Raw genomic sequence first — 15,331 nt, forward strand, 5'->3', positions numbered from 1 at the left:
ATTGCTAAGGTCCTGTATTTGTTTCCTTTTATAGACCCCTGAGGAAGGGTCTTGGTATTTGACCCGAAATGCATTGGGTATGGTGAACCTACTGATATTCACAATGAAATTGGATATGATTTGAAATGATTATACTTCAATGAATAAACCTTCTTGCGAAAAACAAGAAAGAATAAAATAAGCATTGAACGAAAAACCTGGATTATGTGTTGCGTTTCTTAACACAGAGAAACAGGGGAAGAAACTTTGTTTTCATGTAAAATGTGCGCATTCTTAGTGATCCCAATATCACACTACTACTGAAATGTATGCGTTGTAACATCATACATTCGAATAGGTGGACCTCTGCACACCTGTTTGGGTCAAAGGTATTGAAGTTCAACCTAAGGTGAACAGACAGCAAAGACAATGTTAGTGCTGCCTTAACCTACCCATGGATGTATGAAAATATAAAGAAAAGACAAAAAGAGCTCAGGTGTAGGGTGAGGGAGATGATTACTCATCATCACAAGTAGAGTTTGGCCATTGGAGGAGGACAACTATTTGCATTTTACATCTCGAGGTCTAGGGAGGGAAGGCTTTGGTGGGCATAGACCTGACGGGCAAAGAGGACATTGCAGGAGTACTGGAGGGAGGAGATGCCTCAGAGCTAAATACGTGAAATGTATGCACATCAATTTAGCTTTGTGGCAAGTCCAATGCAAAGATAAAATTCTTGATCATGAATTTGGTGCGCATTTTGTTCGCCATAGCGTTTTTACTTATCAATTTTTATTAGCTAAGTATTACTTGCAATGCGCAGACAAATAGTGCTATTTTCATGCCTTCATGTGGAATGTTGGAAAACACATGCAATTTGTGTGCATTACCCTAATCCAAGCTCCAACAAATCAGGACGGATCAGTAGATGTGAGTCTGATAAATAATGTACTAGGCAGAATTGCTCTACACAAAGTACACAAGCTGCAAACATATTATAAAAGTGGGGTGATGCTCCTCCGCCAGTGCAGCGGAGCCGCCGCTGGAAAAAATATTCTAACCAGTCCCTCTTTGTTTCCCCTATCTCTTTCTGCGTATACCACTGCTGTACCTCCTTTAGTAAATCGAGCAGGTAGTGATGGGGTAGACCTTAGCTCATGGAACACCAGCCTCCAAAAGATTTGACTCCAATGGAAATGCCCCAGAAAATAAATGGCCAGTCTGACCCCTGAGACGAAGGAAGATGGACTCAAGGGAAATGCAGAAGTTGGAAAGAGGAGCTAGAATATACTGGCTTGAAGACAAAGACAAACAGTCGGAAAATATACTTTTGAGGTTGAACAAAAATAACCAGAAGAGAATTAGTCCTAGCAAAAAAGAGGGGCAATGGAATAGAGAGATAGTCAAACAGAGAGAGAGAATAGCAGTGGAGATACAGAAAAAGACCATTATAACATAATCTCAACCTAAGCAAGAGAGATTGATGGGTTAGTTCACCTGAACATAGGTATGTGCTTGTATATGATATGCCACGATTGAACATGGCTGGGCAGACTCAGTATTTCAATGTTCTCAGGTGGATCACAAGAGTGCAATGAAGAAAGTAGAGCGAAGATGTATTCTTTGCAAATTATCAAATAATTTGTGCTGTCTCAGGAAACTCTATATGAGGGAACAAAATACGTTTTTTATTATAATTGGTGTAAAAAGAGAGAAAGAAAGGTATGAGAGACAGAGGTTCATAAGCATTAAAAGCAAGGTAATTACAGAGCAAGGTCTGAGAAAAATAATCATAGAAATTAAAGATAGGAACTCATAATGACAATATTCTCAAACATGGGAGATAATGCAGACGGAACCTTCCTGGGAATACATCCTCCCACCATGCTCTCATCTTGGCATATTCATGGCAGAAGCGGCCCCACAAAGGCTCCTAATGAGAACCAAATTGTGCAAACTCAAATTTCAAACACATAATTAAGGTTTCACAATAAATAAATGAGGCGTCTTTCTTCTCTACTGCAGCCCATCAGTTATTATTAGGTTTTGCTGATTTCAAAGTGACCATGCAAAAGAAAGGTTTAGCACAGAAAAGCACAGCCATTTGTTTTCTTATCATTTGGTTCTTCATGAGCAGCTAACTTTATCCAAATGAGTTTGCATTAAAGATTTGTGAGCGATCATACCTATAAAGTGCTGACACTGTGATTTGTCTTTGTTATACCCTGTGTAAGCCAGTACTAGGAACAATGCAAAGATTTTCAGCTGCACAGACATTTTCACTGAGTATGAACGAATTTAAAACATTGGGGCATATTACCAAGCAATAGCGATAATTATTGCTATTGCTTGGTTAGAGACAAAAATTTACCGCTGAGCTGCGGCGATTTGTACCGCAAATAACCCTTGGTATTACCAAGGTTTATCGCAAATGCGATAAAAATCGCCGCAATGCATGAATATCGCTGAAAAGTCCGCAATATTCAAGCATTACCGAGCTAATGCTCTTAGCCATGTTATCCACCTCCCATTGGATAACATGGCTAAGAACTGCTCAGGGCAGGTGTTAGCTTTTGGAGATATTCGCGCTTAGCGCGAATATCTCCAAAAGTTGGTAATAGGAGATAGCGATGTTAGCGACTGTTTCCAGTCGCTAACATCTTGGCACGCCCACTTTGCATGTCATTAGTGATAAATATCACTGACATGCAAAGTGGGGCCCAAGATGGTCGCTATCTCCTACTAGCTGTCGCTAACTGGTGTTAGCGACAGCTAGGTAATAGGGAGATAATTTTATCTCTGCTTTCTTGGCTTTTAAAGCCAAAAAAGCAGAGATAAACCCCCTTGATAATATGCCCCATTGTTTTCAAAGCTGGGCAACTTCGCCCTTTAAGAAGACTTGTCCTAATCTGGCCCTCCCTATAGTCTTATCATTCTCTGTGTGACCTACTAATCAAGAGTCGCAGTGGGCGGGGAGCATTCTGTCCTTGACCCTGTTACCAATTGCAGTCCATGTTTTGATGTTCCTGGCCTGGGTATCTCTTCTCTTCTCGCTGCTAGTCATGCTGTACTATACCCGTGTAGTGTTGGAATGTTAGTCTGTTTACTACTTCTACCCCAGGGTTCCAGGCCTCTGTCAATTAGCCCGTAATGCAACATGTAAGGTTTATATTTGTTATGGACTCGGGGTTCGGAATTCCTACTCCATGGTTGCCAACTTGACCCTCTTCATTTGGAGTTGGAACCGCTGGAGGAAGGAACTAGCAGATGTGGGCTCCTTTACTTGGAATAAAGAAGGCTTCTCTTCCATTGTACTCAATTGCCTCAGTCTCTTCCCTTGATCAGCACCTTCTTAATCGCTGTTATCCAATAACATCGATTCGGGTTACCTCTAAACTATTGCATCCCTTCTACGTATCTGACATGCATGACCCACTTCATCTTCTATCCTTTGAAATGTTACCCCTTTACATTGACTGATTCCATGTGTATCATGCTGCTTATTTCCACCAATGGACCCAATACTGGCTTGTTCCTGGGAGTTACTTCCCTTCTTGCTCTTTGCTTTTTTGCAGTATCCATTGTTTACCATGGCTCCTTGATTCCCATTTGAGTGATCCTTGCTCCAAGGGGGAACCGCTGGACATGATAGATGGGTGGGATATTGATAGTTCAGCACAGGTCAAAGCTCTCAACCTATAGCCTTCTTCTTAGTCAACTTCAGTTCACACCGCAATACGTATTCCAAATTCCACCAGCTCTAAGAGGCTTTGCAGGAGAGATTTTGAGTCAACGGGATAGAGTGATCGGCAAATGGAGAAGTAAAGATTAGAATCAAACATGATCCCAAGATTGCAGTCCCCCTAAGACAGCACATGGTAAGAGGGAGAAAAAAGATACAGGAAGGGAATGCAGAAGAGTGAGAGTAGAGAGCTTGAAAGGTAGATATCTGTTCTTGAGTAGATAAAACATAGTTAGTGAGAGGTCATCCAGGATTTGATGAAAAAAGATTGTGTGGTTGTAAATTAAGTTGTAAAGGACAGGATAAAATGAAAACATATTGTTGAAATACTTTTGAGTTCTCCATGGCCAGTTGAATAGTACATGTTTGTAACCATAACAGAGAGAAATTGGCACACAATAATAAAGTACTATGCAGGCCTGGATACATTGATTTATCATATAGAAGCTTTCAATTAGGATTGCAGAATGTACAAAACATGTGCAAATAATCTCTACTGTAAAGCCATCTATTTAAAATATTTTTATAGTCCCCCCCTTACTACATCTCTAACACTACATCGTCGAAAAATTGACATTGAGGCCACTATTCAATGGTGATCACTATATCCCGAGAAGACCAGAATGGGCAGGAGGAGTGGAGAGGACCACACGACCCAGCAGTGACTGCAGCCGTCGCCACCGTAACTCCGTCACTCTTGCACCTGGAGGTGCTTTTTCAGCTGTGCAGGGCTTCCGCAGTGCGGGACCTGCGCGGGCGCGCCCAATCCAAGCCCCGGCCAATGGCGGGCCCATCTGCGCCCTTCCACAGCCGATCCAGGCTGGGCTAGGCCTACTCTGTTGGTTTCTTGGTTGATGGTTGTTGAAAACAAAGCTAAGCAGTCACATTTTGTTTGTCCAAGCCGGACAATTGCATGCACATCACATAAAAGGCAGCAAAAGCTTTAAACGTGACTACATGACCATTACTTGTGATACAGATCCCGCTTTGCCTTTTTGTTAGTGGGTGGCCCTACTGAACCAGGATACTATGGGGAAGAGGAAGGCCACACTTGCGAGATCCTCACAAGGCTCAAAATATGGAACTATCGATTCTTTTCTGGCTTCAGCAGTTGGTGCCATCACAAAAGAAATAGGGCACAAAGGTGACTCTCTTTGGACCTGGGTGGAGCCCCGCTGCTGTAGCTGGGTGAACCCTCAAGTTTGGTTACCCAAAGATCACTGGATGGAGCATCAGCACCTGAACAGGAGGCCTCTAGCCCTTGCTCAATCAATTCTACTCCAGCGTACAACAGTCGCAATAAGTCATATACTGTCCTTAAGCAAGGTGCAGATCTGAATGGTCCCCCTGCACCCAAGAGGCTGATGTGAGCTAATAAGAAATCTGAGATGAAGGGGGAGGGCATCATCAAGGCCGCCTTGAAGGTTGCTGAGGATTTATGGTCTCCTTTTAAACAAACAATTGCGGAAGTTTTGACTGCCTTATTGACCAATGTTTGCAGTGAAATCACTACGGTCATGCTAGAAAACAAAACAGAGATACACTTGGCAGAGCTGAAAAACTGTTGGCACCTTCTTGCAAGGCTTTTCAGATGACGATCCCGCAGCAACAGACAGTTCAATGAGGAGATGCCACTGCAGGCACCCATACCATCACTCAGACCCCCAATGTCCTTTCCAGCGTATCTAGGGCATTGATAAGTGGCACTGTTTCTTTAGTTACCCATTCTCAACCCTCAAACCCCTGCCAAGATGACCGGGAGCTGACCCGGGGCCCACTGAGGCAGCAACAGGAAGTAACCATAGTTTGCCCCACTTTACCAGTAATTGATCTCCCCCAGCCAGTTGCCCCTACACTGTGGTTCCGGTAAGGGTGCCAGGACTTAGTTCCCCAAGGGACGAGACCACAGACCAGTTGATCAATAAAGAAACTCACTGCTTAAGTAAATATGCCAGGTTCAATGGTGCGGATCACAGGCATATCTTGATGGCCAGGAGGTCCTCCTGGATTGGATCGCCCAGGAAAACATTTCACTGTGATTGTTAGTTGTAACGCTTAGATTGCCAGAATTGGCCTGTAAGATATTGTGCCACACCCCCCAATCCCTTTCTTTTGAATCAGGAATTAAGTCACACCCACTGAGTTTCTTCTATAGGCCCTCTCACAACCCTATACACATTGATTATCCTGTAACTCAGGATGGGGTCTTCTTTTCTCGTAAGGGAATTTCAATTTTGATGAACGCTTTTGCTCCTTTGAGGGACCTTAATGATTTTGATTGACAGCAAGAGTGCAGGGGCATAAGTAAAGGTAGGGATAAACCTGCAGTGAGGCCTGTAGATATCGAGACAAGTCCTAGGGAAAACATGGGCCCCGGCCGTGAGCATCCAAGTACCTTGGGGTCCAGTAGCACACGGATAGCTTCCACTATCCACCATCTAATCAGACCCAGTTAAGGGGGTACATTTAAATATTATTTCCTGGAATGTGGCAGGATTAGTTGCACAATTTGTTGATGGGAGTTGACTTCAATTTATCAGACTTCTTTCACATAATTTGCATTCAGGAAACTTGGAAGACCGAAAACACTTTCTTTCTTGGGGGCTATTAAACATTCTTCTGCCTGGCAGTGGGCTCTTGAACGGGCACAGTAAGGGGAGGGCCTAATCATCTTTATGGATCTCAGGATCCATGGCACAATGAAGCCCTTGATGTGGGACTCTAAAGTTGTACAAGGTCTCCCTTTAATGAGTAAATCGTATTGGTTCACTCATAATTTTTTACTATGCAAGACGACAGCACCATGGGCCAGTAAGCCTCTTGGAATTGAGAGGGCGCCTTGAGCAAACACAGTGGGACGGTCTGCTGCAGGTCCAACTAATCTTAGTGGGAAATTTCAATTGTCACTTATGCTCCAACTTAGCCGCTACTTGTTGTGATTGGTCCACCTGTACGATTAGCGAGGGATTGCACATGGGACATAGCCCGGAAGGTATACACCTGTTACAACGCATTTTTTACAACGCAGTACTGTTACAACGCATCTTTTACAACGCAGATACTATTACAACTCATGTATTTACAACGCATTTTTTTACAACGCAGGTACCTTTACAACGCATACCATTACAACGTAAGTATTGGTAAGTATATAATTATATTTTAAATGTTATATGTTTGGGGTAAAGGGGTATTTTTAGGGTTTAGGGTCAGTTTTGGGTTTTTGGGTAAAGGGGTATTTTTAGGGTTTAAGGTCAGTTTTGGGTTTTTGGGTAAAGGGGTATTTTTAGGGTTCAGGGTCAGTTTTCAGTTTTTGGGTAAAGGGGTATTTTTAGGGTTCAGGGTCAGTTTTCAGTTTTTGGGTAAAGGGGTATTTTTAGGGTTCAGGGTCAGTTTTCAGTTTTTGGGTAAAGGGGTATTTTTAGGGTTCAGGGTCAGTTTTCAGTTTTTGGGTAAAGGGGTATTTTTAGGGTTCAGGGTCAGTTTTCAGTTTTTGGGTAAAGGGGTATTTTTGGGGTTCAGGGTCAGTTTTTAGTTTTTGGGTAAAGGGGTATTTTTAAGGTTCAGGGTCAGTTTTTAGTTTTTGGGTAAAGGGGTATTTTTAGGGTTCAGGGTCAGTTTTCAGTTTTTGGGTAAAGGGGTATTTTTAGGGTTCATGGTCAGTTTTTAGTTTTTGGGTAAAGGGGTATTTTTAGGGTTCAGGGTCAGTTTTTAGTTTTTAGAAAAAGGGGTATTTTTAGGGTTCAGGGTCAGTTTTTAGTTTTTGGGTAAAGGGGTATTTTTGGGGTTCAGGGTCAGTTTTTAGTTTTTGGGTAAAGGGGTATTTTGGGGTTCAGGGTTAGTTTTTAGTTTTTGGGTAAAGGGGTATTTTTGGGGTTGAGGGTCAGTTTTGAGTTTTTGGGGTACAGGGGTACAGGGTAAAAATAAATTAAAATTAAATTTAAATTAAATTAATTTATTGAAATTAAATTAAAATAAATTACATTAAATTATATTTTTAAAAATTAATTTACGATTATAATATTAATATATACTTACCAATACTTACGTTGTAATGGTATGCGTTGTAAAGGTACCTGCGTTGTAAAAAAATGCGTTGTAAATACATGAGTTGTAACAGTATTCGCGTTGTAAAAGATGCGTTGTAACGGTATGCGTTGTTACAGTATGCGTTGTAACATCATATATCCAGCCCGGAAGGGCGGGATCTGAATGCCCTCCTAAATACTTATGGCCTAACACACACACTGGACCTGCTTGCCATTCCCTGGAACTCTCCTGTTCTTCTGACTGATAAAGGCAGGGGCTGTACAACATTCATTTACTTTATTTTTGTGTCCTTTTCCTTGAGGCTGTTTATATCCTCTTTTAATATCCATACATAGTCCATATAGTGGCCACAACCCTTTGATCTTGACATTTGAAGTTCCATGGGCCCAAACAACATCTCGTAGGACAAATGTAGGTACGATCTCTGTCAAAGACCAAGGGAGATGCTTGTGGTGGTCACAGCTGGACATTACTGTTTAAAAAAAATCTTTGTTCAGAACAAGCCAGCAGGAGATCCTGACCTGTTTATATCCGCAAGCGACGGGGAAGAAACTCTCCAGGTATTTATTACTATTACACAAACAATTAAGTATGGGCGAATTTTGCGGACTTGCGGTCCGCGAAATGGCAAAAAAATACGCGAGTTCGTGGGAAAATCCGCAAACTCGCGGATTTGCACAAATATATACTAGAGTTCTGTTTCTACTGGCTAATCAGTAAGTGCTAGCTCGATGGGTACGTGTATAGTGCTTTTCCTACACTGCAGCTGCGTAAAAGGCTAGAAGGGTTGTCTCCAGTGACCACGTGTGTCTGTAACTTTGCCACCGCGCCGAAAGGCGCTGAGGTCCTTAGAGTGAGCTGTCCATCATAGTGAGGAAAGGGCACGAAGATGTTGCATACCCTAGTGTGTGTGGGGTGGGGCCAAACGGGCGGGGCTTCTATGCGAGTTCACATGCCTCTTGTTTATAAAGGGTCAGAGACTGATCAGAGCAGCAGATGAGAAGGAAGCAGCCTCCTGGTCACAGGAAGTACACAGTGATTGGGTTCGAGAAACTCTTGGATGCAAAGACCTTCATCAAGGATTACATCTAATTGTAGATGGTAGATAAAGGGAGGAAGCACACCTGCCTAGCCTCGACCGTGCACACTAGTTGTTTGGGCTGATTATATTGCGTTACTGAATTTGAGCTTCAACTCGGGCACCTGCTTTATTTATATCTGTAAGTGCTTCATGTTGAGGTTTAATTTTTGTGACAGGAACATCGTGCCAGAATGAATCCTGCCTGCATATTTATCCACAAAGATGCCACCGTGTTGTGCCATACCTCTACTCAGCTGGAGTACTTTATACTGGCTAATCAGTAAGTGCTACCTCGTTGGGTAAATGTGTAGTGCGTTTGCTACACTACAGCTGCGTAAAAAGCCAGAAGATTTGCCTCCAGTCACCATGTGTGTCTGTAACTTTACCACTGTGCCGAAAGGCGCCAAGGTCCCTCGAGTTGCTGTCCAACATAGTGAGGAATGGGCGCAAAGACATTGCATACCCTAGTATGTGTGGGGCGGGGTCAAACGGGCGGGGCTTCTATGCAAGTTCACATGCCTCTTGTTTATAAAGGGTCAGAGACCTATCAGAGCAGCAGATGAGAAGGAAGCAGCCTCCTGGTCACAGGGTGTACACGTTGATTGGGCTCGAGAAACTCTTGGATGCAAAGACCTCCATCAAGGGTTACATTTAATTGTAGACGGTAGATATAGGGAGGAAGCACACCTGCCTAGCCTCGACCGTGCTCACTAGTTGTTTGGGTTGATTATAATGTGTTACTGAATTTGAGCTTCAACTCGGGCATGTACAAAAAAAAAAAATCCGCCCGCGAGCGGATTTGCAGATTTTTCGGCAATTTCGCAAGATTCGCGGATCACGAAATTGCCAAAAATCCGCAAATTCCACGAGCGGAACGGATTTTGCGCCAATACTTACAAACAATCCCAGCAGCCTCCTCTTGCGTTGAACTCCCGAGATAGTTTGACAGCGAGTGCTTCCGTGCACTTGGAAAACTTAAGAGGGCCCCATCATTTTTACTCTTGAGGAGGTTAGATTGGGAATTGAGTGACTGTCTTAGAACAGGTCCCCTGGCACAAATGGGATTCCCCTTGACCTCTTTTGTAATAACTTAGACGTATGGGCTCCACTCCTTGTCAGGACTTTAAATACAGCAGTTATAACAGTTATGCCCACATCATGGTCTACGGCCACCATCGTCCCGATTTTTAAGAAGGGAGATAGGGACAATATTCATTGTTACTGCCCCATATTCCTTATCGATGCCACAGTGAAAGTGCTTGGCCAGGTCCTACTAAACAGGATCTCCAATTGGGCGGACTCCAACCGCATAATCTCGGAGGTACAATATGGTTTCGGCATAGGAAAATCTACCACAGACAAAGGCCTTAATCTTTATTTACTCATTTCAAAATACACAATAGCTAAAACTGGAGTGCTGTTCCTGGGTTTTATGGACCTCACCGAGGCCTTTGGCTGGGTGAATCGTACTACCAGCCCGCATGCCGAGGGGTTTGCACTGGTCTTACTTGATGGGATTGTGTCCTTTATGAATGAGAGCGATCTATCATTGAACCTATCCAAATCATATATCATGGAAATAGGCAAGCAGGCGAGTAGACATAACACATATAAAATAGGCACACACAGTGTAGAGAAACTTAATTTTAAACATTTACTGGAAGGTAAGCTTTTAGAAATAAACAGATCAATGGGAGTAATTGCAAACTATGCTCACAGATTGGGTACATGGTCACCGGGGAATCATTTTTAAGTTATAAAATTCCTACTCTATATCCAAAACGAAAGTGAGGTATGGGGTATATGTTGGACAACAAATTACAAACCGCAGAAAAGAAATATACTCATACTCGATGCATGAAGTACTAGGGACTAAGCACATTATTGACTTGGCGGCCGTTAAAACGCTATTATGCTGGGTGAAGATCTGGTCTAATGAGGAAACAGGTTTTAGCAGACTAGAAAATCCAGGATTTCCTCTCGCTTGACAATGGGCTAAAAATCCCATGGTTAAGAAACATCAAGGACACCCTCTCCGCTTTAGGCAGAGTAGACATGTATTACACAAAGGAAAATGTAAAGCCACATGCTAAAAATATTATCAAAGAGGTTTTTTTTTAATATGCTGTGGCTCACCGAGAGGACAAGGAGCTCAGAAAACCTATGGTTAGAGCACACATCCTAGTAAAGTCTGTGCAGGGCATGTAGCCTTATTTATTGATTTTAACAAGCGCACAGGTTAGATTTTTAAACACTCATTTTGGGATGAACCAGCTTCACTATTTACTAGCCTCTCACTCGGGCTTTGCCTCACATTTAGAAGATAGAGGTCCCTGTGGCTGCGACTACTACTAAATGACTTTTGTGTATACCAAAAGTCATAAAGTTAGGATTTTGACTCAGATTACTTTTGTGAATCAGCCGAGTTTGTGTAATAATCCCTGAACACAACCTGCTTGACTTAGTTTTTTATGTTGCTGTATATTCTTTATTTAGACAATACAAGGGAACCCAGGGCGCAATAAGCTAGGGACCTTGGGTAGATACTTATTATCAGAGAGAGTGGTCCCTAGACAAGAAAGGAAATGTACAAAGAATAAATATAGACTAAATAGAACTATATTTCTTTTTTCAAAATGTCCAGCCGGACAGTTTAATATCTTGATAAGCTAAAAATAAGATAACACATACAAAAGTGAAACATTTGGTTTTCAAATAGAACATAAAGAAAAAACATTAGATGGATGTAGTGAAATATATAATTTATTATATTCCAATGAATGTAAATGATTTCCTTTGATATAATAAAAAGTGATCGAAAATGTTCACTACTATATTTAACACTATATGATGTTTATTATATTATCTTACAATGATGACAATGAAAATAATAAGTATATGTATTACTAATATTTACAACATATGCTGATAACAACTTTCAAAATAAGCATATAGAAAGTAATATATTTATGCTAATGGATATATAAAATGTATTTATTTAATTTTACGAATCATGAAATTAAATAAGATTTAGGTACATTATAATGAATAGGTTTAGAATGTCAGTTTAAGTAAATTAGGTGCAATTAAAATAATAAAGAGTATTTAAAAGAAAAAATTAAGAAAATAGGAATATATAAAGCACAAAGAAATAATGCTAATGTATATGTATTAGGTTTAAGGGAGGAAAGGGGAAAATTAATTAAAAAAGAAAAGTGAGATATAAAATATTGGGCACAGTGGAAAGCATTTAATTTACATTCACAAGTGCAGTTAAGAAAACAAAAACTAAACATTAAATTCACAGTAGTGGTAAGGTTACGGAGGCTGCAAAAAATGTGAAAGGATAACTTGGACAAGTTAGTGGAAGATGTCTTGGTTTCTTATAACGTGACCAACATGCTCTACAACTATTTCAAACCCCAGCAGCATGACCAAATCTAGGCAACTATCTAAGTTCTCAAATGACCCCAATCCTCCTTTCAGATCTCTTGTCCAAGTCAGATATTTTTGCATAACAAATAAATTCCATTGCACAAAAAATGGTTAGTGCCATGCCAACCAGCTCCCGAAACCGGAGGCACAAAAGTAATTCCAGGACAATAACAGTGCTGCTGATCTCAAAATCAATGCTTGCTTACTCCAGAAGTTAGCAAAACAGAGTAGCATCATTTTATCTGAAATGCCTACCCCAACATATATCATCAACTTCGAACCTAATTGTATTGTGAAAAACAATAAACATAATCTTTTAATCCAGCTTGTACAACACTGGTCCTCGAGGGCCAGTACTAGACTCAAGTTACAGGATAACCACATGAACTAAATGTGCATAAATGAAAGCTAAGGGCCATATGAGTTTGGCAGTGTGTAACCGCCCCGCTCCCGCACTGCTAAACCCCTGTAGGAACCACCCGACGGATGAAGAGATTTCTTCCTGGTATGGTAGACGGTTTTTGTGGCATGTTCAGAGTGGTTACAAATGGGGGTGGGGTCGCACACTACTCACACACCAGCGGTGTCGCCCCTAAGGACTCTGGTCAATGTAGTAAAGTGTTTGCGATGCATCATCTTTCGATCTTCTGCTATCTTCGCTGTCTTTGCCATCCCTGGACACGTGTTTCGGGGTATCACCCCTCGTCAGCAGGGATAGGCCGTGTACTGGGGTTGCCGATAGCTGCAAATATCTGCCAGGTATAGTACCACTCAGGCGCGTAGGTGCGGGATCCCAGGCTCGTCAGCCCACTGCTCACTGGAGCTTTAAAGTTACAAATGGGGGTGGGGTCGCACACTACTCACACACCGGCGGTGTCGCCCCTAAGGACTCTGGTCAATGTAGTAAAGTGTTCGCGATGCATCATCTTTCAATCTTCTGCTATCTTCGCCATCCCTGGACACGTGTTTCAGGGTATCACCCCTCGTCAGCAGGGATAGGCCGTGTACTGGGGTTGCCGTTGGCTGCCAATATCTGCCATGTATAGTACCACTCAGGCGCGTAGGTGCGGGATCCCAGGCTCATCAGACCACTGCTCACGGGAGCTTTAAAGTTACAAATGGGGTTGGGGTCGCACACTACTCACACACCGGCAGTGTCGCCCCTAAGGACTCTGGTCAATGTAGTAAAGTGTTCGCGATGCATCATCTTTCAATCTTCTGTTATCTTCGCTGTCTTCGCAATCCCGGGACACATGTTTCGGGGTATCACCCCTCGTCAACAGGGATAGGCCGTGTACTGGGGTTGCCGATGGCTGCCAATATCTGCCAGGTATAGTACCACTCAGGTGCGTAGGTGCGGGATCCCAGGCTCGCCAGCCCACTGCTCACGGGAGCTTTAAAGTTACAAATGGGGGTGGGGTCGCACACTATTCACACACCGGCGGTGTCGCCCCTAAGGACTCTGGTCAATGTAGTAAAGTGTTTGCGATGCATCATCTTTCGATCTTCTGCTATCTTCTCTGTCTTCGGCATCCCAGGACACGTGTTTCGGGATATCACCCCTCGTCAGCAGGGATAGGCCGTGTACTGGGGTTGCCGATGGCTGCCAATATCTGCCAGGTATAGTACCACTCAGGCGCGTAGGTGCGGGATCCCAGGCTCATCAGCCCACTGCTCACGGGAGCTTTAAAGTTACAAATGGGGGTGGGGTCGCACACTACTCACACACCGGCGGTGTCGCCCCTAAGGACTCTGGTCAATGTAGTAAAGTGTTCGCGATACATCATCTTTCGATCTTCTGCTATCTTCGCTGTCTTCGCCATCCCTGGACACGTGTTTCGGGGTATCACCCCTCGTCAGCAGGGATAGGCCGTGTACTGGGGTTGCCGATGGCTGCCAATATCTGCCAGGTATAGTACCACTCAGACACGTAGGTGCGGGATCCCAGGCTCGTCAGCCCACTGCTCACGGGAGCTTTAAAGTTACAAATGGGGGTGGGGTCGCACACTACCCACAAACCGGCGGTGTCGCCCCTAAGGACTCTGGTCAATGTAGTAAAGTGTTTTAGATGCATCATCTTTCGATCTTCTGCTATCTTCGCTGTCTTCGCCATCCCTGGACACGTGTTTTGGGGTATCACACGTCATCAGCAGGGATAGGCCGTGTACTGGGGTTTCCGATGCCAGCCAATATCTGCCAGGTATGGGACCACTCAGGCGCGTAGGTACAGGATCCCAGGCTCGTCAGCCCACTGCTCACGGGAGCTTTAAAGTTACAAATGGGGGTGGGGTTGCACACTACTCACACACCGGCGGTGTCGCCCCTAAGGACTCTGATCAATGTAGTAAAGTGTTCGCGATGCATCATCTTTCGATCTTCTGCTATCTTCGCTGTCTTTGCCATCCCTGTACACGTCTTTCGGGGTATCCCCCCTCGTCAGCAGGGATAGGCCGTGTACTGGGGTTGCCGATGGCTGCAAATATCTGCCAGGTATAGTACCACTCAGGCGCGTAGGTGCGGGATCCCAAGCTCGTCAGCCCACTGCTCACGGGAGCTTTAAAGTTACAAATGGGGGTGGGGTCGCATACTACTCACACGCCGGCGGTGTCGCCCCTAAGGACTCTAGTCAATGTAGTAAAGAGTTTGCGATGCATCATCTTTCGATCTTCTGCTATCTTCGCTGTCTTCGCCATCCCTGGACATGTGTTTCGGGGTATCACCCCTTGTCAGCAGGGATAGGCCGTGTACTGGGGTTGCCAATGGCTGCCAATATCTGCCAGGTATAGTACCACTCAGGCGCATAGGTGCGGGATCCCAGGCTCGTCAGCCCACTGCTCCTGGGAGCTTTAAAGTTACAAATGGGGGTGGGGTCGCACACTACTCACACACCGGCGGTGTCGACCCTAAGGACTCTGGTCAATGTAGTAAAGTGTTCGTGATGCATCATCTTTCGATCTTCTGCCATCTTCGCTGTCTTCGCCATCCCTGGACACGTGTTTCGGGGTATCACCCCTCGTCAGCAGGGATAGGCCATGTACTGAGGT

Source organism: Lissotriton vulgaris, chromosome 9 (genome assembly GCF_964263255.1).
Source record: "Lissotriton vulgaris chromosome 9, aLisVul1.2, whole genome shotgun sequence".
In the NCBI taxonomy this organism is placed as follows: domain Eukaryota; kingdom Metazoa; phylum Chordata; class Amphibia; order Caudata; family Salamandridae; genus Lissotriton; species Lissotriton vulgaris.